At 50.6% G+C, this 27,775-nt stretch overlaps 1 protein-coding gene and 1 long non-coding RNA gene across 11 annotated transcripts in view; one reads left to right on the top strand and one right to left on the bottom strand.

Moving 5' to 3' along the window:
• Window positions 1–27,775, top strand: part of CACNG2 (calcium voltage-gated channel auxiliary subunit gamma 2) — a 111,364-nt gene that overhangs the window by 20,356 nt on the left and 63,233 nt on the right. The gene's annotated exons all lie outside the window — the stretch shown is intronic.
• The window catches only part of LOC106981062 (uncharacterized), a 109,976-nt gene continuing 88,979 nt past the window's right edge, over window positions 6,779–27,775 (bottom strand). For 5 of the 10 annotated variants that reach the window (XR_008300489.1, XR_008300490.1, XR_008300491.1 and 2 more), the window contains exons 6-12: window positions 19,997–20,098; window positions 18,665–18,821; window positions 17,798–18,071; window positions 17,039–17,219; window positions 16,750–16,805; window positions 15,086–15,339; window positions 10,932–14,903 (exon numbers count right to left, since the gene is read on the bottom strand). This is a non-coding gene — a long non-coding RNA (uncharacterized LOC106981062). Of the gene's footprint in view, window positions 10,092–10,931; window positions 14,904–15,085; window positions 15,340–16,749; window positions 16,806–17,038; window positions 17,220–17,797; window positions 18,072–18,658; window positions 18,822–19,996; window positions 20,099–27,775 lie in introns of those variants that run through there. The other 5 variants (XR_008300492.1, XR_008300493.1, XR_008300495.1 and 2 more) reach the window with 5 other exon arrangements.

Below are 27,775 nucleotides of genomic sequence, written 5' to 3'. Positions count from 1 at the left end.
TTGATAAGGGACAAAAGGAAAGACTGGGAAAGATTAGGGATGTGACCCAAAAAGAGACTGAGAATAAAGGTGGTGGCCCAAGGAACTATGGGTTTAATTCCTTTTTGGTCCAAAAGCTGACACTCGAATCCAATTCAACAAGCACTCACCGGATGTCAACAATGTGCACATGATGGCCCTAACGCACTGGCTACGAACCAAAGGTTCGGATTTGCTGACTTCTTCCATTTTAGAAACTTTTGATGCTGAATAAAGACATGTGCTCTTTTTTCCCACAGAAAGATAAAATAGTTTAGTTTCTCTTCATCATTCTCTTTCTAAATAAGAAAGTTCTGGTCTCTGTACTAGGGTGTTTGGAAGCATTCTCTATGTGCTAACTTGCCGTACTGGTTCGCTTTAGGTTTTGAGCTCCAAACAAGCTGCAGGTGAGCGTGGAGGTCTGAACAAAAAGGAGAAAGTCCTAGAAATACAACCAAAAAGAGAAAGAAAAAGATGATGATGATAGATGATAGATAGATAGATAGATGATAGATGATAGATAGATAATAGATGGATGATGGATGGATGGACAGTTAGATGGGTGGGTGGATAGACGGATGGATGGATGGATAGATTGATCAATCAATCAGTAATGAGATATACATCGGCAGATCTTCAGCTTCTAACTTATTTATGAATAAAGCAGATAAAAATTTGTAAATAAAAAACATAGAAAGTGATTTTTCCATGTTCATTCCTATTTATAAAAATATAAATAAATATATAAAGAGGTTGACAGGAGTGAGGTACCTGGGTGGCTCAGCTGGTGAAGCATCTGACTCTTGATTTTGAATCAGCTCATGATCTCCCAGTTGTGAGATTGAGCCCCATGTGGGGCTCCATGCTTGGCATGGAACCTGCTTAAGATTCTCTCTCTCCCTCTCTCTCTACTTCTCCTTCTCCCTCTCTCTTTCTCTAAATAAATAAATAGATAGATAGATAGATAGATAAATAAATAAATAAATAAATAAATAAATAAAATAAAGGTTGACAGGAGACAAAGAATGGAACGGTGCAGGACAGAATCAGAGTTATTAGGTGTGGTGGTGATGGTGGTAACAGTGAAGATAGTGGTGAAGGAGGTGGTGCTGATGGTGGTGGTGATGAGATGATCATGATGATGGTGGCGGTAGTGGTGATGGTGGTGGTGATGATCATGATGGTAGCAATGATGATGATGATGGTAATGGTGGTGATTATGTTAGTGGTGGTGGCGTCAGTGGTGGTGATGATGATGTTAGTGATGACGATGATGATGGCGGTGATGGTGGTGGTTGTGGGGATGGTGGTGGTGGTGATGGTGGTGATGACGGTAATGGTGGTAGTGATGATGATGTTAGTGATGACGATGATGACGGTGATGGTGGTGGCGATGGTGATGCTAATGGTGGAAGCAGCAGTGATGATGGTGATGGTGGTGGTGGTGATGATGTTAGTGATGTTGATGATCATGATGGTGGTGGTGGTGGTGGTGGTGGTGCCAGTGGGGGTCTAGTGGTGATGGTGATGAAGACGTAGTGATGAAGGTGGTGATGATGGAGATGGTGACAACAGTGACGATCATAGGGATTGTCATCATGATAAGAACGTTCAGAACATTCTTTACAGTGTCCAAAGGCTTTGAACTCATGGTGCTTCATTTTAGAAGAGAAACCCTATTCACAGCTGTATGCTGGATTTGTCAAAACAACAACTATTTCTAATTCTAGTTCCACCACGAGTGTCACCTCAGCTCAGAGTTCAGAGAAAAGGGAGGAGAGCCACAGGCTCTTCCTGCCTCAAACACAAGCGGACCACTGGACAGGGACAAAGGAACAGTTACAGAAGCCAGGGCGAGGCTGCAAAAGCCCTTTCCCCCCTTCCCTCCACCACCCGCCCCCCAGCCCAAGGTCATTCACTCAAATCAGTCCCCAAAATTGATAGTACCTAATACCTTTGTCATGTGACAGCTGTGTAGGGGCTTTTACAAAATGCAAAAATGATTGTGGTCTGATTCCTGGTGGCTCAGTAAAAATCATTTGTGATCATTGAAACGTATTTACTTTTTAACTAGGTAGCGGCCAAGAATGAGGAATCCATGGAGAGCAATCTTCTGTAACCTCTTAAGGAGTCCCACGGACATAGCAAGGGGGGCGGTCCATGGCTGGTGGCTTGGCTGTTTTCCACATCTTCCAGTAAAGGCCTTTAGCCCTGACTGCCCACCACAGTTCACCGGAACGGTTCCCACATCCTTTTTTTTTTTTTTTTAAGAAAATTTAAAATGCTGACGGATACACTGCCAACAAAATGATTTCTTCAAAAATAACCTAATAACTGAATATCAGATTAGGGCACAGGCAGCTGTACGGTTTCCTCTGGCCATGCCAGGTGCAAAAATAATTGTCTGCTCTGGTTGCGCCGAAAACTTTGGGGATGTTGGCTGTGTCGGAGGGCTGGACATTCGGCAATGACATGAACCACATGTCCTTGGGAAGAGGGGGTGTGATGACGTCCCCAGCAGGGTTTGAGGAGTGGGAGAATCAGGTCAAATGCCTGGGGACGTACCTGGGGAGAGAAGAGGTTGCTGTCGGAGGTGCAGCTCTGTCTTGGGTATTAAAAGAAGGGGCTGGTGTCACCTGTAGAAAGGGAAGGTAGCCGTCTGGCTCCAGTCCAGTGGGGCGGGGGAGGGGAACAGGTGTGAATGACTAGCATGGAGGTGGAAATTGGGTCAGATCTGTAGTGTGGGGAGGCGTAGGGGGAATGTTATCGCATGTGCATGGGGAAGGATGCAGCCAAATTGGGTCACGTCTTTGTGGAAATGACGAGAGAACTGGGTCAGAACTGTGGGGGAGAAGGCTCGAGAATTGGGTCGCGTCTTTGGATAGAAGGGGGAATTGGGTCAAACGTGAACGTGTGTGGAAAGAGGGTAGTAGAAGGTGATAGAGAGAGTGGGCTGATTCTCTAAGATCAGAGGGGAAGGGGGGTGAGGGGGCAGCTTTGGTTCACACAAGGGTTAGAAACTGAGATTCTGACTGATGGCCATCTTCTCCCAGTTCTGGTGACTTGCTGGCCCCTGTCATGTGACATGGGACAAAGTCATGTGACATGGGACAAAGTCAGGCTTTCCTGCTCCTACCCCCCCGCCCCCAAATCGCGTGTCATAAACCTCAGCCAGGACAGGGTGTGATTCATTCTTCAGCGCTTTGCAAGCCAACCCCAATTGGCACCTGGGGAGGTAACAATCCCATCACTTGATGTGGCCCCATTTGACCTGGGGTCTAAGCCTGGGGAGCAGCTGCCCTCCCCTCTGGGTTCCAGCACATCAATAGATTCAACCCTAAGCCTCCCTCCGTCCCCACCCCTGGCATCACTGTGTGACCTGATGACTCAGAGCCTCAAAGTACATTTTGTAAATGACAGCTCAGTAACAAGTTCCTATTAGCGACCTCCAAACTGGCTTTGTTCAAATCCATGCGATCAAGGGCCAGTCAAGCCACAGCAGTACTTAAAAGGGATGTACTTTTATTAATTAACTGAGTTCCCATTGGCTACTTGGTTGACGAGAACTGTTCTCAAGGCAAAAACAGAACGTGCTATTCACAACTCCGTCGGCTGTGACACTCTACGGAGAAAATGTATTAAATCCACAGAACTTTATTACGATTGAATCGAGCCACAGGGTCAGCACACGCCAGCACATACTTCTCCGTAATCTCACCTTCATTTATGCCCATGTGGGTTAAGTAGGGTTTCTATTAAAGCGTTCAGCACACCCATGACCTGCCATGTCCTCTTGGGACCGATGTAAGGAGTTATAATGAGTCTCCTCAGATAGGGCCTCATTGGTTAAATCTGCATTTCGCCTCCTTCTGAGAATTCCCTTCTATTGATAGGGATCACCGTGATTAATGAGACAGGCTTCTGTGGCCTATGGGCCACTCTGATGCAGCCCCGAGGAAGATGCTTGTGTAGGCAGCACAGTGGTAGGGAAACCGTATCACTCCCTATGCCCCGGGACGATGTTTAAGAAAGGACAGACCAAAGAACTAAATGCTTCCTATTCTTAAGGTGATACTGGTAGTATTTTGGAATGACGGGGAAAGATGCCTGACAAATACCCTCGTGGATCGAACAACGTGACTCTGGTTTTTCCCGGAGCCTTGGAATCTCCGAACGTAGAAGGATCTTGCAGAGTCTGAAAGCCTTCGCCAGCAAACGAAGAGAGGGAGAGGGACTGAAAGCAAGCCATTCCCTCTGCAATTCAAATCAAACCTTCGTTTGCCTCCGCAGAGTTATTTTAAGTCATTCATTATTATTTTTCCTCTGAAGCGGAGGCCGGCTGATACCTGCAAGATTGTTAGAACCGAAGAGCGTAAAGAGGACACGGAAGTATTATGCCTGCTGCAATTTCAGATGAATTTGGTGCTGACAAAAGATTTTTAAAATACACACGCGTGCGCGCGCGCGCACTTCATATTACAAGAGGCAGAAAGGGAGACAAGCCTTCCGACCGGCAGCTGAGGGAAACGAGGCCCCCGCCGTTTTTCTAGGGCCCTCGCTGAGGCTGGCCGGCAGATGTTCCCACACCGTGGGGTAGAGGAAATGGCACCAGATGTGGGGGCAGAGGATCCGGGCTGGCGGCGGTCTGCTCTTCCACTTCTGGGCGGCGTGACCTTGACCGAGGCCCTTTCTTCACCCTCTGAGGCTGTGCGTCCCTCTGTGAAACAGAGGGCGGGTAATTCCTGCCTCCTCCGTGGTGAGCCATGGCAGACAAAGGACCTTCTGGCAAATCGGCTCACCTCATGCCTCCTCTGAGCAGTCTCCCAGGAAAAGGGTGTTGACAAGGCCTGGGCTTCCAGGGTGGATCTGAGACTCCAGTGACTTAAAATAGGAGTCGGCTGGTGACCTGAGGCCAGTGGTTCAGCCTCTCTGAGCCTCAAGGTTCTCATTGGCAAAACGAGTGAAATCGCTACTCCGGCGAGCTCCCGACCTGGGCGGGGGGGGGCGGTGAATGACACACGGCAGGTGCACCGTCAGCGGTTCCAGGTGGCAAAGACTCTTCCCCTAAAGAGAGGGCCGTGGTCTCAACCAGAGAAGGATCTTCCGCCACCACTAAAGATTCAGGTTTGGAGGCACTTCCGAGACCGTGGTAGTTAAAGAAAGGTCAAGGTGCAGGCTGCTGGCGTGTGGTTTACAGCTGCTGGGAGGGCAAGATCAACCCGGTGAAAATTCACAGGTGGAAGCAGGTATCTCGGGTCTGGCCTCCCCAGAAGGTAGCGTGGGCCAAGCCCACTCCGCAAGGGTTGGGGGCGAGACCACAAGGGGGCTTAGTAGCCCACAGGGTAGGTGTGACTGGTAAGCACCCACTGCCTCCCCACTGCGTGGACACGAATCCACTTCAGTTCTCTGCCTCCTAAAACACGGGATGGCAGGCCCGCCCGCCTCCGAGGGTCGCCGTGAGGATCCAGCCCGATGGCGCAGACAACGCTCTCAGTAAGGACGGTGGCTGCCATTACCATCTTGTCATGCCTGTTGACCGTCACTGTGGTTGGCAGTGGTCACAGAAACTTCAAGCCAGCCTTTCTCTTCCTCCCTCTCTCTCTTTCTCAAACCTCTCCCTACGGAAAAGGAGGGAGCAGTGAACGGGGCACCCGGGAGCCCTGACACTCCAGCGACAGCCGTGTCTTCAACTGGCAGGGTGACATCAGGAACTTAATGTAACCCAGCAGGCCCCGGGGGTTGTTTGATGGGACGTAATTCCTACAGCCGTTATCCATACAAATGAGACTTGCCACCTTGGACGTACTCCCAGCTCTTTGAAAAAAAAGTCAACATAAAAAGACGCCCGTGTCACAGGATGGAATTCACTCCCACCCGGCTTCAGAAACTGACCGGAGCCTACCTGTTGGGTCGAGGAGGAGAGGAGGGGAAAGGACTGAGACTTTCTGATCACTCACCTAAGTCACTGTATTTTATCCCCCCCCCCCCGCCCCAAGCTGACAAATACCAAAAGCAAGAAGTACTTTATGCCGGGCACTGTTTTAGATGACCAGCTGCTATCACTTTATCTTGACCCTCACTCGCAACAACCCTTTGAGATGTTCCTATAATTAAACTTGTCATACAGATGAGGAAACAGGCTGAGGGAGACTCACAGAGCCCATCGGTAGCGAGTTAGGATGCAAGTCTGGCTCCGCAGTGCCCACCTGGAGCCTCTCCCTGCCTCTCCCCTGCAGCGCAGGGCACGGTGGGTCAGCACGTGGTGTAGGGACTCAAACTGCCTGCCTTCGATCCAGCTCTCTGCAGGGCCCGCCCTGGGCCTGGGCTTCCTCATCTGTAAAATGGGAATTAAGAGGGTCCCTATCTCAGGTGTGGTTTGAGCATTAAGAGTAAAATGAGTTCGTCCTGGGTCCAAGGTGAGGGAAGAGGTGAAGTAACTTTCCCGTGGTCGCCCCTCCCCTGCTCAGAGATGCTAGAACCAAGATGGCGGCCTGGCCCCGTGGCACCATCCGCCAGAACCGACGCCAGCCCGCAGCTATCAGCCTCAGGGAGGGGCCCAGCCCCCCGAGCTCCTCAGTCGCCAGGGCTGACCTGGCCAAGCATGGGCACCACCAGGCCTTTCTTGATCCTGAGGGAGGGACAGCCACCAGCTGCCCAAGCCCCACAACCCACCAGCAGTCAAGTGCATTTGCCTCACTCCCCCGGCACATCCCCTCCCCTCCCCTCCCGACGCACACTGCCCTCTCCCTCTCGCCTGGGTGTTGTCAGCTCCTGGAAGTGACAGGTAGAGACGACATCTGCTGAAACTCCAGTGCAGTAAACCATAAAGCACACTGCTCAGGTGAGGGCTTGGCATGGAGACTGGAACCTCTGGGTAGAGTCCAAAGCCCTCGGTCCCCTATCGGAGCTCGCTCACCTACTCGGCTTTCTCCAGCGCCGCGCGGCAGAAGGGTGCCAGCCCTCTCTGCTCTCCCCCCGGCTCTTGGGATCAAACCTCCTCCTTCGCTTCTTCCCTTGCCCGCCTCTTCTTCCGCACACAGGGCTCTTGCCTCTTGTTTCCACGTGGAGATGCCTTTTCCACGGCATTCGAGAATCCACAAAAGAGATCCGTGTGTGTGCTGCAAGACGTTTTCTTCATAGGCGGACTGCTTTCCACGTGAAAGTTTTACCAATCATTCTGCCGTCGGTGGAGTTCAGAGAATGCCACTTCCGGTCTTTTCGACCTTCTCCGAATCCTTGCTGCCCACTCGGGCTGATCGATCGCCTTCTTTCCCATCACTGAGCCCCCTTCACCCCACTGTCTTGGTGTCTGCAGAGATTCATTACTTCACTCCTTCAACACATGTCTGTTAAGGTCCCAGGATGTGTCCGGCCCCATGCTCGGGGATCAAAGCAGTCAGCAAGGGAGATGCCATCCTCCGCCCACGAAGCCTACGGTCCTGGGGTCTGCTTCTCAGACATCAATGTGCACAAGTCCCCCAGGGTCTGGTTGAAATACAGACTCAGGTTCAGGGGGTCCCAGGTGGGCCTCTGCTATGCAGGGGTCCAGTGAGGTCTGATGGCGGCAACGATGTGGGAGGTACCATGTCTGCTGGACGTGTGGGGAAGGAGGACTGGCCATGTGACCTAAGAGCTAGAAGGCAACCAAAACTGCTCCCGGGTTCAAGGTCACCCCAACAAGCTGGGGGAAATCTGACATCCTGAGACCCAGCTCATGGGAGCCGCTGCTCTCTTATCCGCATAGAGCAGCACTGAAGACGGCCTGGTGGGAGCCGCCTCTGTGCTTGTGGTTTCTCGGCCTCCTCCAGCTGCCTGGCCCCTTCCCATCTGTGCAAAAGGTTGCCCCTCCCGGGCCCCTTCCTGGCCTCCCCTCCACACGTTCCCAGTGTGGCTCTAAGTAAGGTCCGTGTCCCCTTGCCTCTCCTAGCGAGGAAAGGTTTCTAGCTTTTCTGTGAATTTCATCTGCGTCCTTCTTCCCATGATTCCTTAGTGCCCTTCTTTCTTGCCTTTTTTTGGGGTTACGGCTGTCTTGCCCCTCTGAGCCCCGTCCGTACCCTCTTATCTCCGCATATACCTCTCTTCTCTTCAAAAAGGCTGGTCACTTTTCCCACTAGTGGAAGCTTCTTTCCTGGGGGAGGGGCTGGGAGAAACTGGAGTCCCCCCACCCTCCACAGCAGAAGCTCTGGGTTCCTGACGGCCTGGAAAAGAGACAAGAGCTTTGTCTTGCAGGACGTGGAGGCAGGGACTCCAGGCAGACCCCTGGAGCACACAGGCTCCAGTCACGTCTGCAACTTAGAGCACAAGTGTCCCAGGACACACGGCCAGCCCTCTCCCTTTGGCCCACAGGAAGGCTGGGAATGTGCATGTGGTCAGAATATCTAAAAAAAAAAGCTGTCTGTTGACCAGTCCGCGCTTTACAGAGCAGTGAGGTCCTGATACACAGATTTGCCTTAAGATGCCGGGGTTGGGGGGTGGGGGTGGCAGCTCTGAGCCTGTCTCTGGAACGTGTCAGCCTGTAATCGCCCGTCAGTCACAGCCCTCATCAAGCAAATGCCAATTGCAAGCAACAGGCCTCACGAAAGGGTATGAATTATTTAAACCAATCAGCTGTCAATGAGCGCAACAATTACGGGGGTCGAATCCAAGGGGAAAGTGAAGTGGTATTTTTCAGCCTGCTTGCAGATTGTCAGATTAATTTTCACTTATTTATTTCTGACCTTACGGAAAACGTATTAGCACAAGGTCAAAACATTTCTTTCTTTCTCTATAATTTGAGAACGTCAGAAGCATAGACATAGAAACCCGTAAAGAATGGACACTTTTTGGACCCGGCTGGCGATTCCGGCCGCCCGGCCTGCCCTTTTCACAGCTGACTTAAACTGTGAGCCTCTGTTTCTCCTTCAGAGAAGTCGGTATGAGAGGGCCTACCCTGAGAGCGTTCCGGACCCTGAACTCGTTGTAGGTAGAGCCTATTTTAAAAGCTCAATCATTTGGCCACTATGATCATCATTCTTTTCGATTATCAGGTTGTGAAGATACAAACTTAAAAATAGATCCCTCCAAACACACCCACTAGTCAGAAGATGTTAAGCCTATAGAACCTGTATTTACATGTCAAGGTGAATGTTATTTGTAATTGACGTCACCTCGTATGTTAGGTCAAAAGTTGGGTGGTGGAGTTTTGAGTGCCAAATGATGAACTGCCCCGGATCGATTGGGTTTTTCCTTAAATTCTTTTTCCATGTTTGCCCTCCCATCGATAGTCAATCACCGTCTAGGCCAACACCCCGGTGCTGGTCACAGTACCTGGCACACGGTGGACTGTGTTTAATATAGGCTTATTATTGATTTTTTTTTGGATGAACGAAGTGTGTAAGGAGAATCTTATAGTTAGATCAGTGTTCTATGGAGGCTGAGAGGCAGAGGGAGATTTGATCCCTGTATTCAAATGGTTTATAATCTAAGTATGGAAAGAACGTGATCACAGGAGCATGCACGCACACGCACACTCATGGACACACACGTGCTCATATGTGCACACGCACACGCATGCTGGCGACCATTGGTCCGCCACAGAGTAAAGCAGGTGGTTTGGACTCCGAGTGCCATGAGAGTTCAGACAGAACTTTCTGGCAGAGTCGAGACTCCAGCCAGGCCTCAGAGGGTGCGGGGGGGGGGGGGGCCGTAAGGACCCGAGGCAGGCCGATGTCACGGGGTGGGTAGGGAGGCAGGGAGCTGGATCCCCGTGGAGCTCTGGCTTATACCGAGGAAGCCACGTGCCCCCGCGTAGCCAGGACAATTTGTGGAGTGGGCAGGGGGAGCCAGGGGCAAGGAAGAAGAGAGGGCCGGGAGCTCAGCAGAGGCAGCAAAGGCCCCGGAAGCAGCGAGCAATAGTACCATCTTCCTCCTGATTGTGCAGAGATCTGAGACGTCCGTGCGCCTGAACCGCTTAGAACAGTGCCCGGCACCAGGCAGGCGCTGGGCGGGCTTTGCCACTTGGTGGTCGTGGTTAACATTACCCTTGAAGATCTTGACAAGTAGCTGCGTAGATGAACTGCTTTAGGAAGCCGAGTCTGGCAAAGCAAAAAAAAACCAAGATAATTACCAGATATTTAGGCCAGAAGAGAACTGATTAGCATAGCTCTGTAAGGCACACTTTAACAACACCCAGTGACCTAATTTCTCGAAGGAGAAACATGAACCCTCGCTTTATTCCTCCCTGATCCAGAGGCGATGTGATGGCAAAACACAGTATTCCCTCCCCAGGCTCTTCCTCTCAAAGGGTTTTTAACCAGGGAAATCATCTGAACAGCCTCTCAAGCTTCTGCGTGGACTTAACATTTCCTCCATCACCAGGCATGTGCTTACTTTATAATAATAACTGGTCGCAAGCGCTCCTGGCCTGCACTTTCTCCCCGTTAAATGGCCAAATTCACCCAGCAGCCACTGCCTGAGGCGCAGTGCTACGTCCTGGACAGGACCCAGAGCTTAGAAATGAGGGCCAGGCCCTAACTGTCAAGTGAGGTCAAGGGCCGCGGGAACAGAACAATGAAATCAGTTCGAGGGACCAAACTCTATAGGGGGCTCAGCAGAGGCACAAAAGAGGGAGTCGTGAGTTCCAGGGTGGACAAAGGGGTCCTAAGCAGAGGCCAGATCACCAAAAGCCTTGACTGCCAGGCTGGGAAGTGTGGCTTTCCCCTGAGGGCAAGGAACGAACGTTTTAGAAAAGGGAGGGGTATATGCAGATTTAAAATAATGAGAGCAGCTCTTGTTAATTCAGCATCTACTAGGGGCCAGGTGCCGCTCTAAGTGCTTCATGCACATGGGCTCATTCTAGCTTCATGACTTGTGGGTGAGGAAATGGATGTCCAGAATGGGCAAGTAATCTGCCTGGGGTCACACAGCGTGGGAAGGGGCACACCAGGCTTCGAACGTAGGCAGCCCCAGGGCCCACATGCTCATCACCAGGCTCTACTCTTACTAGAAAAATCACTCTGTCTGCATGTGATGGTGGGCGCTGGGAGGACAGGAGCAAGGAGGCGTTTGGAACAAACCCAGCAGGTCCCCAAGGCTTCTCTTTGCCAACACTTCTTCCCGATAAGGCGTCTCCTCCCACTGGCCCCTCTGCCCCGTCCTGGGGTCCTTCCAGTGGGAACCTCCACCCCCAGCAGCCACCTGGGGGCATCCGCCAGGCCCTCCCCAAGGAGCCAGCCGCCCAGTGTACCCCCTCATCCGAGCTGAGTTGTAAAATCAGGAATCGATTTCTTCCGGGTCTATTCTCTTTACGTTTCAGCCTAAAACACATGCTTTTCTCCCTGGAAATTCCTATCTTAATTCTGCTTTCTTGTTCTGTAAACATTAGGAGATGATGCTTATGAGGAACTCCATTTTATTACACTGCAGTCTAGCAAACATAATCGAATTAGGTGATGCTTTATTTGAGCACACTTCACCGGGTTCTTCCTCCCAGATAGCACCGGCCTCTCAGCTCGGGCTTCTTCGCGGCCTCTGAGCAGTAAGTAGGAAGAGAAAAGGCCTGGAAACCAAGCTCCCATCCTGGTCCCCCACCCTAGCGGGTGGCCTCAGACAGGCTGGCCTCTGACCTGAGCTTAGATCCCGTGTCCGGAAAGTGAGGGTGCAAATGGTGCCCGCCCCCTCTGTCTTGTAACGTGGCTTTTGAGATTAACCTGCGCCATCCTGGCCACTGGAGAAACTCCCCCCAAGAACACTGGGATGAACGTAAGCTCTGGGGGAACAGGAACTTTGGCGGTCCTTCCCATCACTGGATCCCCACTGCCCAGAATAGTGCTTAGCACCGAGTGGTTTTCAGAATTTTTGAATGAATGAATGTCAAAATATGCCACTCGGTTTCTCCGCATGCGCGCACGTGTGTGTGTGTGTGTGTGTGTGTGTGAGAGAGAGAGAGAGAGAGAGAGAGAGAGAGAAGGAGAGAGAGAGACAGAGAGACCCTGCAACTTTCTTGGCTCTTCTATCCTTACTATAACACTTTTCAATTCTGTTGTGGGCTCCGAACCCGCCTTGCAATTCCTGACTCACTAGGTCTGTGGAATTAGGTCTGCACGGTGTCCAGTTACAGACCTTTTTGGCCTCCTGGTGCACAGCCCAGCCAGAGGGAAGGAGGGGTGGGAAAGAAGCGGTTGGCCAGGCAGTGCAGAGGAGAGCCCTTGGAAATGAGGGTGTCGGTTATTGGACGTGCTCCTTAATGGACTCAGGTGTGGCCCCTCCTAGGCATGATTTGTGCTCGTCCCTGCAACTGACAGCCTGGTTCCTTCTGAGCCTCTTCAGGGCATCGGTGCCCTTGGTTAGAAGCGGGCCCATGTGACTGAGGCCCGTGTCCTGAATTTCCCTTGTCATCCAGCCCCCCACAGATGGGAGCTGGGTTAGGGCTGCCTTGTTCTTGCCTGGGACACAGCGGGTCCCCGTGACGTGGCTTTGCTGCACTCTGAACAGTATCAGGCAGTCATCTGAGGCACCCAGGGATGCTGAGGACTGCGAGCAAGCAAACTCGTTGCATGTCTGCTTCCCACAGCTTGTGGGAGAGGCCCCCCTGAGACACATTAATAAAGATTAAAGGTCCTCCAGGCCCTGTGATCTTCGCCATGTCAAAAGGAAACAGTCACTTTTCCCTTCTCGCCGCCGTTTATTAATATTACAGGGCTTTGCTCTAAAAAGAAAAAAACGCAGGATGCTGGAGAAGATGGGTATTCTGAAGGCTCTCACTCTTATATCGCTTTGTCATTTCTCTGTGTGCGTGAAGCACTCATCAAACCTCCAATTTCTCTGATTTGGGGGCGTGCAGGGATCACTCTTTCCTCTACGTACCCCTTGGCCGAAACCAAAGACCTTCAGATTTAGGGGCCCCAAAAGCAGACTGGGTCCACAGAGAGCAGGGCCATCCAAGATGTCACCCGCGAGGGGGAAATACATCTCCCTGTCACTTCGTACGTTCTGAGCACTTCCTCCAGCCAGACCCTGGAATAGGCATGTGCTGACAGATGCACCCAGGGGTCTGCTCTCGCGGGGCTTCTGTTCCGATCAGGACTTGCCTGAACCAGCCGGGGGGATGGGAACCTGGGAACCTGGGAACTTGATTGAGGTCTTTTTGGTTTTTAGCTATTATTATTCTCGAGACACATCCTGAGGGCTCAGGATTCATTCAACAGCTATTGTTTGAATCGCCACGTGGTGTAGGGCCCCGGGGCCATAGACACACCTAGGCCAGGGTCCCAGAACAGAGCCGAGTTAAAAGGGATGCGTTCCCAGCTGCCTCCTGGAGAGCGAACCTGAGTTCAGCTCCCGTCTCCCCAGCCACGAGGTGGAGAAAAGACCAACCCCACTGCAGAGGGGGCACGGACGGCCTTGCACGTGCCCGGGAGAAAGAAAGTGCTCTGGAGATTGAATCCATTGTAACTGTGCAGGGGGTGTGAGCCTGCGTCAAGGGGATGCCAGGCTACAGGATCACCTACCTCTAGTGCCCTGGCAGGAGGGCTTCCTGGAGGAGGAGACACTTGAACTGGGCCTTGAAGGACACACCAGATTGAGTCAGGCAGAGGTGGGGAAACAGTCACTGCAGGCAGAAGGAACACAGAGGCCAAGAGGCGTGGGTTCGCCTGGCGAGTTTGGGGAAATGTGAGGAGAGCAGAGGAAGGAGCAGGGACCACGCCAGGAAATGGGATGAACCAGTGGCCCTGAGCAAGTTAGTGACCGCTCTGTGCCTCAGTTTCTCCAACTGTCAGGTGAGGCTATTTATAGATGTGATGACCTCACAGGGTGGCTTAGAATAGTGCCTTAGAATATAATTAATAAGCTGCCATTAATTCTCTGGTCTCACAAAGAGGGATATCATCACACCCATTTTTCAGGTGAAGAAACCGAGGCTCAGAACAGTTAAGGAACTTGTCAAGGCCCCACTGGGAGTGAGCGTGGAAACACTGCTCAAATCCAGCCAGTCTGAGTCCCCGGCCCATTAGGCCACTTGGCCTCTCATCCCAGAGGTGCTCATCCTGTGACAAGGTCTGGGCCAGGTCTCCCCCCCACCTAGGGGGGCCATCAGTTTTGACGCCCATTTCCCTCGGTGACATGCAGGGGGGCTAGTTCCCAAAACAGGTTTCCAGTGGGGATAACCCAGGCCTTCACAAGGGGGACCCTAGTTAAAATTTAGAGATTTGGGGACAGCAGCATCACTGGTGAAGGGGCAGCTGCTCTTAAGCACAGACCCCGGCCAAACCCCTGACACTCGAGTCGGTGCCGAGCCCCCCCGACATCCTTCGTGGAGGGCAGTTATCAACCCCATTCGTAGACGAGGGCATCATAGGCACGGGAGAGTCCTCTGTCCCAAGTCACTCAGTTCAGAAGTGGCAGAGGTGAGATGCCACACCTCTTCTTCCCTGGAGATCACATAATCTCTGACAAAGGGGGCAATAGGTTTCAGCCTAAGGGGTGTTCTCAGGAGGTCAGCACCTGAATTTTGCTCGCCAGCCTGCAGGGAGGGGACTGGAGAGAGCCACACTCGAGCCAGGAATGTGCCTAATCGATGTGTCCGCCCAGCTCCCTGTTCCATTTCTCAACACTGGATTTGGACGGGAGCCTCCACGCAATCCTGCTCTCACACGCAGCGCCTGGGAGCGCCGAGCACGAAAGTGATTGATTTCACGGTCACGGGGCTTATAGCCGAGGAACGCACGGCCCCACGAAGGCCTGAGCTCCGAGAACATGTGCTAACACCGACACAGGGCATCAGCATCGTGGCCAGCAGTTATTGAGTGCCCACTGTCTACCGAGCGCTGCACGGCACGTTCACTATGTCTCCCTTAATCCTCTAATCATCTTGTACTGTGACCATCTCCATTTTCCAGATGAGAACACTGAGGCACAGAAAGAGTAGGTAATTGACTCCAAGGCGCACAGCTCAGTTACACACTGGTAAGACATCTGCTCCAGGAAACCCTGGGTGAGTGGGGAGTGGATAGGGCTCGGGATGCATTCCCTGGGCAGATGGCCTCTGTGTTTATTTCACCACCCACCGCCCAACTGTAGGTGCACCCACCATGGGGGGCCTTGTAGGTGAGAACCGGGCCGCGTGCACTCTGCCCCTCTTGCCTGGGCAAGACGGGGGGGCCCAGGCTGGCAGAAGGAAGGAAGCCACCGCACTGAAAGTGGCAACGTCTTTGTTTGTGTGGGAACTCGGTGCCATGTGCTCCATTCGGCTTGAATCACGCTGGCAAGAATTCCAGGAGCAAAACGTGGAGTTTCCTTGTGATTTTCCCAGACAGAGAGTGAGAATGGGCTGGAACGAAAGCACTAGGAGGAAACAATGCCGGAATGTGGCAGATGCCTTGTGCTCCTCGCATCCAAGGGCCGCAGCAGCGGGGTGAAGGTAGCAAACAGAAGCCGAGGCCACGGGACTCTGTCTCCCCTCCCCCCCCCCCCCCCCCCCCCCCAGTGATCGTCCCCAGGCAAGGGCAGGGAAATTTCCTGTTCGATTAGGAAGGGAATTCGACAAATATTTGCTGAGCGGCCCGCGTGTTATGCCAGATCCTGTCATGGGCACCAGGGACGGGAGATGACTCAGGCTCATCCCTGCCCTGCAAGAGCTCACCGTCTGATGAGGGACAGTGACACATTAACACACAAGCACATACAATAAGGCAGCACAGCTGCGTGCTGGGTGATGAGAGGCAACTTGGGAGGCTGAGGCTTCTGCAGGTACCAGCCGCAGAGTCCCGAGGGGATTGTCCCCATCTGGCTCCCAGAGGAGGCTGGGTAGTCAGACCACACTAGAAGGTACGGGGCCACTGGGCCACTGTCCTCCCTGGAGCTCTGGTGGAAGGGAGCCAAGGCGAATGAGTCAGGCTCCTCTGGAGGACTGCTTACTCAGGCGGCCGAGGCAAGAGGAGCCGTGGGGGCCTCCTCTTGGGGCGGCAGGCTGGGGGAGGGGCAGCACGGGGAATTGGGATAGTCAAGGTTTTCCCTCTACCTGCTAGGTATTAGCAAACCGGCATGGGGGGGATTTGAACCCAAGTCAGTCTGGCGCAGAAAGCAAAGCCCAGCCCAGTCCATCAGAGTTCCACCTGTGTCCCCTTGTCCCCTCACCGTCTCTCTCCCCCCACCCTGCCATCAACCCCCTCCCTACAGTGGCCCCTGGGTCCTGCCTCTCTGGTCTCACTCCCTCCCTCGCCTGGCTGGTCTGCTGCTACTCAGCCTGGTCCACAGGAAGGAGTGTGGCTTTTTGAGTCAAGAAGGCACAGCACACCCTTACTAGCTGGGTGACCTTGGGCAAGTTACTTTAACCTTTCTGAGCCTCAGTTTCTCCCTTGTAAGATGAAGACCTGGGGGGCCTCTAGGAAGTGAGGCTTGTGGAACGTCAGCATACAGTTCTCTGCAGAGAAGCCATCTGACCAGCGTTAACTCCCTTCCTCCTCTCCTTTTCTCCTCCTCGAGAAATGCCAGCGGGATCTCCATGGTAGATGGGGTTCTGCCCACGCCCTCTCCCACACGGCCCCACCCCGGCCTCTTTTCCGATCGGGTTGAAGTCAGGTTGCTGTCTAGGACCTCCCCATCGAAAGGATGGAACCCTGCCTTCCCTGTTTGCCTTAACAATGCGTTAGGAGTCTCTCAGTGGGACTCTGTCTACATCTACTGGGAAGCAGTGGGTATTTTCCCTCCCCCATCATCTCTTTCACTCCCAAAGGCCCGAAGTTTCCTACCCACTGGGCAGGGTGGTATTTCCTCTTCCGACAGGAGCTCCTCTCTGGCAAAGCCACGCGCTAGGGCAGAAAGGGCGTGCGTTTTGGAGAAACACCTTGCGACTCATTCTCCCCTCTGCTCACTCCTGTGACATGCAGACCCCTTCCCTCCCTGGCAGTCACTGCTGCTCCCCCAGCCCAGATGCATCCCCCACTCAGCCCTTCCCACGCTGGGCTCTATCTTATCTCTGTCCCTGACTGCCCCCCCCCCAGCCCAAGGAGAACGCACCCCAATTCTCTCCCCATCACTGCACCTTGACCACTTCCTCTGTGGCACTATCCCAGCTGTGATTATCAGCTCTGCTTTGCTCACTGTCAGCGTCCTCCGTAGATCGGGAAGCTCCATGAGGGCAGAACATTCCTGCTTTGGCCACTGGCCGGGTACCCAGTACCTGGGCGGGGTCTGGCACACGGTAGGCCCTGGGTATGAATGTGCTAGAAGAAGGAAGGGACCAGATGAGAGATGGTTGATGAGGACAGGCTTCAGTCTGAACTCCGTCCCAACACTCAGAAGCTGCAAGATAGTAAATTATCTAGCTTCTGAGCTTCATTGTCCTCATCTGTAAAATGGGGACAATAATAACCATTCCAAGTATTTTTCTTGTGCTCTCAGACATGAAATGCTCAGTACGTGGTGAGTGTTTCCTTCTGCTTGGCTTACCTCCCCCCGCCTCATTAACAGTCTGTCCAGTGGTGCCCACCCCTCCCCTGCTTTTTTGGCAAGGACAGCAGGTCCCCTCATGTTATGGGAGGAATCCGCCCTGACCGTGGTTCTTGTCCTGGTTTGAAATCCACAGCCCGGGGCCCGTCTTCCTCCCAATAAAGGTCAGAGTATTTTCCCTTTACACCTGCCCGCACTCAACTTCATGGGACATTTTTTTGGTTTGCTCCTGTGGCTTTGTGAAGTCTTTGTTCTTATTTGCTGCGTTTGTTCTGTAAGGATTCCCAGGGACCGTGCTGGCACCCTACTGCAAACCAGGACATGCTGTAATACTCCATCATAATACACTTACATATGACAGCCCAAGCGGGACATCTGGACGGCCCCCTAGAAATGACAAGTCTATGGGCTCATTCCCCGCAGGCACAAAGTCCATGCCAGTCCCTGGCATGAATCTCTGTAGGGCCGTGGGCACTGAGAGCAGTTGGAAGAGGACAAGAATTTGAGAATTGCTTTGTGCCCCCGGGCACCAGAACCATACCAGGATTTCACCATCTGCCTGCTTCATTAGGGTCCCAGAGATCTCTGCGCCAGCTTGATATTCTGGAACCAGAAGCCTCGGCTCCCTGGGTCAGGGCAGAAGAAATACACAAACTTTAGGACATTCTTCCTTGTTACAGCACTGCCCATCCCCAGGCCAATCTTATCATCCAGTTAAAAAAAAAAAAAAAAGGTTTAAGATTATGAAAATGAAAAACACTGTACAAGTTGAAAAAACATTCTAGGCACAGACTATAAATCCAATATCTAGTCCCAAAAGCTCCTCAACCCAGGGACCATTCATACAACTGCAGGCAATTCCAGCCCAGTGCCCCCCAGCCTGACTTCTGGAGCAGCCTCCACACCCCTCTCCCCACCCCCATCCCCCCCCCACCCCCCAGCAGAGGCTTCCTGAACCCAGACTATGCTCCTCTGTCCTTGACACATGAGCCAAACGTGTTCTCCGGGACCAGAGTCTTTTGCTTTGAGGTTCGGTGTATCCCAAGGTCTAACCGCAAAGCATAACCTCCTTTCCGCACGCTGTTGGGACCCCAGACGTGGACGCCTGGGTTCTCTTTGCCCAAAGCTACTTGGTCTCCCTTAAAGAAGGCACCAAGGCAAGAATTCAGCACTAATCCTCCACGACTAAGCCACAGACATTCCACACACATACGCATACACGGTCATCTCGCCACGAGGGTCGTGCCACATGGTGCGGCCCCCATCATCCACAGTCGCTGTCCGGCACTTCTCTGTGCCAGGCGCTGTGCCCCGCGCGGGGCTGCAATGGTGAGCAGAGCAAACAAACGTCCTCCCCCTCGTGACGCGCCCTCATGCTACGGGAGATAGACAAGAAACAAACAGAAAAGCAGAATGTAGGTCAGATGGAGGTAAGTGCTCTGGAGAATTCAATAGGGAAGGAGGCCGGGGACGGGCAGCCAGGGGAGGAGCAATCTGAGTAGGGAAGGCCGGAGAAGGGCGGCCTCAGTGGGAAGAACATCAAGGAAGTGAGGAGAGCCACATATCTGGGGCAGAGCCTCGTGTGGCAGTAGAAACAGGAATGTGCTCTGTGCATTTGAGGAAGTGCAAACAGGCCAGAGTTCCTGGAGCTAGGGGAGGCTAGGGAGGCAGCAGGGGCCAGACTGAAAGGACTTTCTTCGACTTTTGCTCTGAGCACAGTGGAAGCCTTTGGAGGGCTTTGAGTGGAGGAGGGTAGTGATCTGGTTGGTGGGTGGGGAACAGACCGCAGGGGCCAGAGTGGAAGTAGGAAGGCCAGTCCGGAGGCCATTATACCAGTCCCAGTGAGCGAGGACGCGGCTTACGCTGGGGGATGGGGAGGGTGATGAGGAGTGGTTGGATTTGGGCTGTGTGTCTAAGGTAAAACCAACAAGATTTGCTGTGGATTGAATGTGGGTTATGAGAATAACACGAGTCAAGGATGAGTCTAAATTTGGGGGCCAGCTTAGAATCATGAGCACACACACCAGTACGCAGCCTTTCCGGTCCCTGAATCATTTATAAGAGAGTCAATTGCAACAGCCCAGCACCATTTCCCGGGTACGTTCAGCTCCTGAGTTAAATTAGTTCCCAGAGGTAACAAGTTAGAGTCTATCTGTCAGACTGTTCCATCCTATGCTGCTTGAATGTTTCCGGTAGCCCTTGGTGCGGACCTAGCTAAAGGGAGATCTGGAAGTCTTAAGTAAATCACGGCCATTGGTAAGCCTCCATCATTTGTCCAAAAAACATGTACTGATTATGTGCCAGCAGGTATGGTCTTAGCTCTGGGCTGAATCTATAAAGAACAATAAAACACAGCTGGTCCCTATCCTCCAGAGTCTTCTGGCCAAGGAAGGGAGACAAAATGTAAACTGTGAATTACCACGTCGAGGGGGGGTGGGGTACCAAAATAGGACCTAACCAAACTGATGGCCAGGATGTCAAGAAGCTAGCAATTGCTGAAGGGGTGGCGGAAAGCTTCACCGGGTCCAGACTTGAATTACTTAACCAAGACCTCGGGTAGGAGCACCGACATTCTCCTTACAGGAACTATTCTGTCATAAACGCATGCACTTGAGGAGTCCTAAAACATCATAAAGCTCCAAGTGGCTCAACTCTGCAAAAAAAAAAAAAAAAAAGTCACATCTTAGTCAAAGAATTAAAAGAATTCTAATCCAATGTCTACTCCTGATCCCTAAAGAACACGAATCCCTGGAGACGACCCAATTCCTAACCCACAGAAACAGCTCTCACTTCTATTGCCTCCTACACCAGACCCCAGAAGTCTCTGGCCCAGGCCCCAGCATTCTGGCCTCTCCTCTCCCCAGCCACAGCTGCCTTTAGTCGTGATGCACTCAGGTTCCCTCGCTATTCCTCCCTCCACTTTCTGCCTGCCTTTCTGCTTCTCTCACCTGTTTCCTCGTCCTGCACAGTAAGGATCCACAGGCCAGTCTGGCAAAGGCTGGGTCTTTCAACTTTTCAAAAGAAGCCAAATATTCAGTCTTTCATGTGAAACCTCCCAATTTATCCATGTTAGCAACTCATCCACATTTTTAAAAGAAAAGAAAAAAAAAAAGGAAAGAAATACCATGGGGACCAACTTTGTGTTTGCATAACAAAAGATTTCTGCAGACAGCCCAGCCCCCGTGCCCCGCATGGGGGCAACTTTGCCTCTTGGCCCTACCGCTTGCTTAACTTAACGCCAGGAACATGGCCTGAGGCTTGTCTGCCTCCTCGGGGACTCGAGTGAAAGTTAACTAGCCATTGAAGACCCGACCTAAATTAATTGCTCAGCAGGGCATCTTGCCCCACATTCACTCACTTGAGCAGCATTACTGAGCACTTGCCATGTGCTTGCTGACGGCCCGCTGGGCAGAGACCTCAGAGGTGCGGTCCCTGCCCTTGTAACCCTACAATCCTGTGGTCGAAGGAGGGGAGAGGGGGAAATGGGTGATGGGCATTGAGGAAGGCACTTGCTGGGACGAGGACTGGGTGTTGTACATAAGCAATGGATCATGGGAATCTACCCCCAAAACCAAGAGCACGCTACACAAGAAAACACATCCGGGCGCCTGGGTGGTTCAGTTGGTTGAGCTTCCAACTCTTGATATTGGCTCAGGTCAGGATCTCAGGGTCATGAATGGAGCCCCGAATTGGGCTCCATGCTGAGCACAGGGCTTGCTTGAGATTCTCTCTCTCTCCCTTTGCTCCTCTCCCATGCTCATGCTCTCTAGAAAAGAAAAGAAAAGAAAAGAAAGCACACCAATCATTGTCCAGTGGCTGCTATTGTAAGACTTACAGAGAAGGGGTGTGTGGAGGGTGCCTCTGTGATAGCGAATAATGGGGAGATTTAACTCAGGGGTTCAGGAAAGGGATGAGAGTGAGCAAGAGCTAGAGGGAGTGAAAGGTGTTCTGGAAACAGGGGACAGAAGGGTTTGCATGCAAACAACAATGTATTTGCAGGGCCAAAAGGAGGCCCAAGAGGCTGCATTGCCAAGACGGAGGGCAGGATATGGCAGAAGAGGCAGACAGGGTCAGCTCGAGCAGGCCCCTGAGGTCATGCCAGGGACTTTGACCTTCATCCTGGGCTCTACGGGTAGAAGGTAGCAACTATGGGGAGTGGTTGGAGGGGACATATGGGGACGATGGAGACCAGTTTAGAAGCACATTACAAGGAAGCATCCAGGTAGTTTGGCTGAGGGTGGTACTGGGAAAATGGAGAGGAGTAGACAGATCTAAAATACATTTAAGGAACAAAACGGATGGAACTTGCACGTGGGAGTCCAAGGAAGTTGGTAAGTGTCAAGGGTGACTCCCTTGATTTCTGGCTGGTGTAACCAGGACTCATTTCCTGACAAATATTTCTCTCTTTTGTTAATGTTCTTTTTATTTCTTTCTGAAGGAGAGAGAGACAAAGCACGAGCAGGGGAGGGGCAGAGAGAGAGGGAGACCCAGAATCCGAAACAGGCTCCAGGCTCTGAGCTGTCAGCGCAGAGCCCGACGCGGGGCTTGAACCCACGAACTATGAGATCATGACCTGAGCCGAAGTCGGACGCTTAACCGACCGAGCCACCCAGGCGCCCCACAAATGTTTCTTGAGCATCTGTCTCATACATAGCTCTGTTCTAGGTCTAAGGTTACAGTGATGGACAAAAGAGGTGAGGACCCCTGCCCTTGTGGCTCACTCCCCAGTGGGGATTGATGCAACAAAATAAGTCAAAGATATGGCATGTTGCTAAGACCAGCTACATAATTTGTGGGACCAAGGTCAAAATGAACTTGCAGGGTCCCTTGTTTAAAAAAAGATATCTTGGGGTGCCTGGGTGGCTCAGTTGGTTAAGCGTCCGACTCATCGTCTCAGCTCTAGGCTGGATCTGAGGGTGGTGAGCTCAAGTCCCACGTTGGGGGTCCATGCAGGATGTGAAGCCTACTTAATTTAAAAAATTAGAAAGATACTAATGGAATCAGAGTCGGCAACACGGAGCACTAAGCCAAGCACAGACTCCTTCTAAGCACAGGGTGGACACCCATGAAGCGAGCCCTACACATTGCAGAGACAAGATCTAAGGAGAAAAATACACTGGGGACATGGGCTAGAGTGTTTCTGGGGAAGGGAAGTTGCAATATTTCATAGAATAGACAGGGAAGGTCTTAGCGGGAAGGAATGTTTGAAAAACTACCTGAAGGAGACGAGAGACCAAATAATATCTAGGAAATAATAAATACATAAATAATAACTATCTAGGGAAGGTGTTTTTGGTAGAGGAAACAGCTAGTGCAAAGGTCCTGAGGCAGGAGTGTGCCCGCTGTGTTGAGGAACAGCAGGAGGCCAGTGTGGCTGAAATGAAGCAAGCAAAGGAGAGAGGGCCCGTTGGGAAATCTTTGCAGGGAAAATGGTGGTTAAGATCAGGAGGATGTGGTAGGAGCAAAGGACCAGACTTGCGTCAGGACTTGCTGATGGATGGGATGCGCCTAGGATTGAAGGGAGAAGAAAGGAGCAAGGACAATCCCCTGGATTCTCATGAGCTGATGGACGGTGTGGACGGGCCATTTACCCAGACAACGAAGGAAACATTAAAATTTCAACTGGATAAGGAAATGTTGTTGGATGAGGGGTTAGTTGGACAGGGAAGTGATGAATGGATGTTTGCCCTGGGGTCCCAGAAATGGAAACGCAAAGAAGGTGATGGGAAAGGGAGGCAGTTTGAGCAGAAGTAACCACGTTCCCGGCATGGACTTGCGGGGGGCGCTCTGAGCAAGGTTGTGCTGGACAGAAGGTGTGAGGGGTGGACGGCAAGACAAACCAGAGACGCCAGCGGGAACCTAGTGAGGGAGGATGCTTGTTTCACATTCCCAAGAGCGCTGGGCCCTAGGACATTTCCACATCGATGGTTTCTGGGCTATTTATTTCACCAATACAGAATCATCACTGTACAACTGTACGGTACTGTTTTTTCTGTTGCTTAATTTGGAAATCATGTGCTCTTTTTTAATTATTTGCATTCAATTATGGACCTCTTGGACACCTGCCACGGTGTGCTGGAATTATTTTATAAAGGGCTGAACTTATACTGGGAAAAATATCGCATCATTTCTGAGGTTGATACCAAGGATTCACCGAGAGTAGAGCTGGGTGATGCACACCTTCCCAGCAGCTGGAAAGCAGACATTTGAGCGTATAAATTTCTTCCTTGACTCCTACTTTATTAGACAAAGATCTTAAATTTATTCTAGAGTTACTCATTCATTCAACATTTTTTTTTCTAAATCCTTATGTTGTCCCAGGGGATTCTAAGCTCTGGGAATAGAGTGGGGAGCAAACAGCAGACCCAGCTCTTGCTCCCGTGGAGCTTAGACATACACCCCCACGCACACACCCCTACAAACTATGTTGTGAGGGAGGAAAAAGCCCTGGGAGTTAGAAAGAGTGTGTAAGCAAAACTTTAGCTAGCCTGGGGAAGCTGGGCTTTAAGGGACAACATGGTAATCAGGTGAAAGGTGAGGAAGAAAAGAGTGTTCCAGGCAATGGCAACTGCATGTGCAAGGGTCCTGAGGCAGGGTGGGGGTGGGGGGACAAATTGAGATAATTAAGAACCAGGAAGGAAGGCAGAGTGGCTAGAGTAAAGAGAGTGAAGCAAGACTTGTGGAGGGAGAGACAAAGGCAGATGGTTATTTCATTCCTTAAAGCAATGAGAGCCACTGAAGGGTCTTAAGGATCCCATAATCAAGATGATAAGACTTGCATTTTAAATGACCCCTCTGCTACAATGAAGAGGTAAGAAGGAGCAAGAATGACTGCGGGCAGACCTGAGGGGGCCACCGCAGCTGTGCAGGTGAGAGACAGTGGTGGTCCAGGCTAGGATGGTCAGTAGGGAGGGAGAAAAGCAGAAGGATGTGAGAGGTAAATCAATAGGACTGAATGCAGTTAGGTAAGTGATGGCATCTCTAAGAATTTTAAATGAAGATCTGCCAGGATTATTTGACTTATTGATCATTTGCAACATGGCTAATCCTCTAGGAACAAAAGCCATCGTGAGCGGACGGGACGTGCACGGGACGGTTTGGATAAGTAGTGTCATTATCTGCCCCTTGCCATCAGCCCACCATACGAAGGGCTATGAGCAAATATAAAATAAGAGTGCCTGCCCTCAAGAAGTAAGCCCCAGGTCATTCATTCATTCTTTTCTTTATGGATTAGTGTGTGAGAAATCTCATCACCTACAAGATACTAGGGGACCCTGGAGCAGAGGTCAGTGTCTGCAGCTGGCAAGGGTGAGGGCTAGGTAGCAGAACATGGCAGGGATTGTCGATGAGAATTCCAAACTCAGTTTAGAAATTCGTAAACGAGCAGAAAAGTAGAAAATCTATGGGGTGTATGGTGTGGCTGGAGATCAAAGGGCCTTCTGAGGAATAAGAAAATGGCCATTAGTCCAGGTATGGATTTTACACTTTATTCATGTAAAAGAGGCAATTATTTGCTCCATTTTACAGACTAAAATAGGCTTCTTAGATTTTATGGGATTTTAAAAAACAAATATAACTGATTGCAAATCAATTTTTGTGAGGCTATAGATAAAATTTGGCTGAGGAGTCGCTAATGGCAGCATTGATAGCATTCTTATCTGATGCAGATTTCATCACCGTGTAAACAGCTCGCAAACAAGGTCTTGGGCGCTGCCTCTATATAATGCTAACTTTTAATTCCAGTCAGCTTTTTCTTTTTAGTACGTCAAGATTGGTATCACTAATCTCACACTTGAGTTAGGAAACAGATACATTAGAGGAAGGTGGGTAGGTTTCATATAGTGGTCAATCATACCCATAAAATAGGTATTTCCCTATAAACTCGGGGAAAGTAGATAATAAAGAAAAAAAAGTGCATGTATAACCGTGGAAAGACATTTCTCAGATGTGAGCTTGCTATTAGTCATTTCACACAATGTAACAAAATAAAGCCAAGCCAAGACTTAGAGGCACCCAACACAAAATTTTAATTGTTGGAGTTTACATGTATCCCTAACTTTCTTCGTTTCTCCTTCAAAATTTTATTTCAACCTAATGTTGCTCAACCTTTAGCATAAATTAACGGGAGGAGTGTTCTAGGCAAAAGAAAAAACCACCTGGCTCTATGTAGGAAATTTTGTATAGAAATATGTACTGGGTTTTTTTAAGTTTGGATACACATGATTGCTTCTTACAATGTTTCTTTCTTTTCACATTAGTTTCACTGTGGAAATAAGGAGTTACAAGAGGGAGAGGCACAAAAGCAAAAGAAGAAATCCTCAATGTACATTTCCTATTATGAGATTCCCCGTAGCTCTGAAGATACATCTCCATAAAGTGATTTGACATCCATAAATGCCAATTTACAAAGCACTATCCACTATCATCAAGGGAAAAAAAAACTATATTCTCCCTCTCTCCCTGCCCAATAAGTAAACTTTGCAAACAATTACAAGTACATGTAATCATAATACAGCAACTTGCATTTCTATAGCAACTTTCACTAGGGAATTTCTCAATGCTTTACAAACAGTAATTAATTAGACCCCCTAACATCCCCGTGAGGAGCCAAAGGAGGTGGGTATGCACTGAACATCCCCCAACACAGACTCGCTGCCACCTCTGGGGTGGGTGAACAGCTGTTGTTTAAAAACTGTAGAGCAAACAGAATTCAACATTTTAGAAAATCATTGGACTCAGAAGTCCAAGATGCAAGAGGAAATTGCATCTGGTGCACAGGCCTTTCGTGTTTCATGTAAATGTGATAGAGAGGGATGAGAGCAAGATACTGTTTTCTATGTCATCTGCCATCACCGCATCCCCTAAGGCTGGATTCACCCAACGGCATGAAGTGACTCTGCTGGGTTCATCATCCCAGAAATGACCCCATTACCAAGCAATTTTGCTGTAAGAGATGTTTCTTAACAAACACACATATCGATCTTATTATTTGCCAGGCACTTTTTACAATGCTTAGTGACTTATAACTTATTTGGTCCTCACAGCAAATCTTCCTGGGGTATTATTATTATTATTATTATTATTATTATTACTACTACTACCACCATTTTACAGGTGAGGAAGTGAGGCATAGAAGGTTTAACAAATTGGCCCCAAGTCCCTCAGCTAGTGAGTTGCTGAGCCAATGCAGTCTGGTTCCAGAACGCATGCTGTACCTTTACCCTATGCTACCTCTCAGGGTTGGCATCGCCTGTAAATAAACTTGAACGTTTACAAATTGGCACATTTTCTCAACTTGGTCATGCAGTTTGTCTCCTATTTCGAGGAGGGGTTGGTTTTTGTTTGTTTGTTTGTTTTTTCCACTCATGTGGTTACCAGGAGTAGTGACTCAGAAGGCAAGCAGCCAATCTGGAAAGAAAAGGAAGAGCCTCTTGCTTCAGCACCTTGGAGAGCGCCTCCCGACTGCTTACCCCAGCACTACAGCCCCTCTTTCAGACCTACTGAGGCTCTCTCGCAAGGCTGGAGCCTGAGAACAGGCAGAGCCAACCGAGCGGGGATTGTTTTTCACTTATTTCTGCCTTTATGACAACAGGAAATGGGTACAAGATTATCAGGTTAGTTTAGCCCGGGCCGTCTCGAACCTGGGACCTAACAGCTCTGGTTTTCCCATTCTTGGGATGTCTTGGGCCTAGAAGCTGATGAATTTCATACCCACTGTTATTTTCCCACTTCACATGGACGTGCCTCTCTCTTTTTTTCCTCCCAGATCTCTGGCAGGAGACCATCTCCCAGGGCAACTAGGCTTTTGCTCAAGGGCCATTCATGTACTTTTTCAGTTTGCGCTGGGGGAGAGACAGTGAAGTGGTCGACCCTGAATAACACAGGTTTGAACTGTGTGGGTCCCCTTACGTACACACACACACACACACACACACACACACACACAGTACATGTATGTATACACACATACACAGTACAGCATTGTAAGTGTGTTTTCTCTTCCTTAGCATTTTCTTAACATTTTCTTTTCTTTAACATTTCCATTTCTCTAACATATTCCTCTTCTAGGAATACAGTATATAATACATATAACATACAAACTGTGTTAATCAACTGTTTATGTTATCAGTGAGGCTTCCAGTCAACAGTAGACTATTAGTCGTTAAGCTTCTGGGGAGTTGAAAGGTATACTCAGATTTTTGACTGCGTGGTTCAAGGGCCAACCGTATGTGGTTAAGGGCACTGGTTCTGAAGTTAGACTGCCTGAAAATTCACCTCACCTCTGCTACTTCCCAGATAAGACCTTGGGAAAGGTACACAGCTTTTTAAG

The sequence above is a fragment of the Acinonyx jubatus genome, chromosome B4, assembly GCF_027475565.1.
Source record: "Acinonyx jubatus isolate Ajub_Pintada_27869175 chromosome B4, VMU_Ajub_asm_v1.0, whole genome shotgun sequence".
NCBI classification, from domain to species: Eukaryota; Metazoa; Chordata; class Mammalia; order Carnivora; family Felidae; genus Acinonyx; species Acinonyx jubatus.
This window is presented reverse-complemented; position numbering and strand designations above follow the sequence as displayed.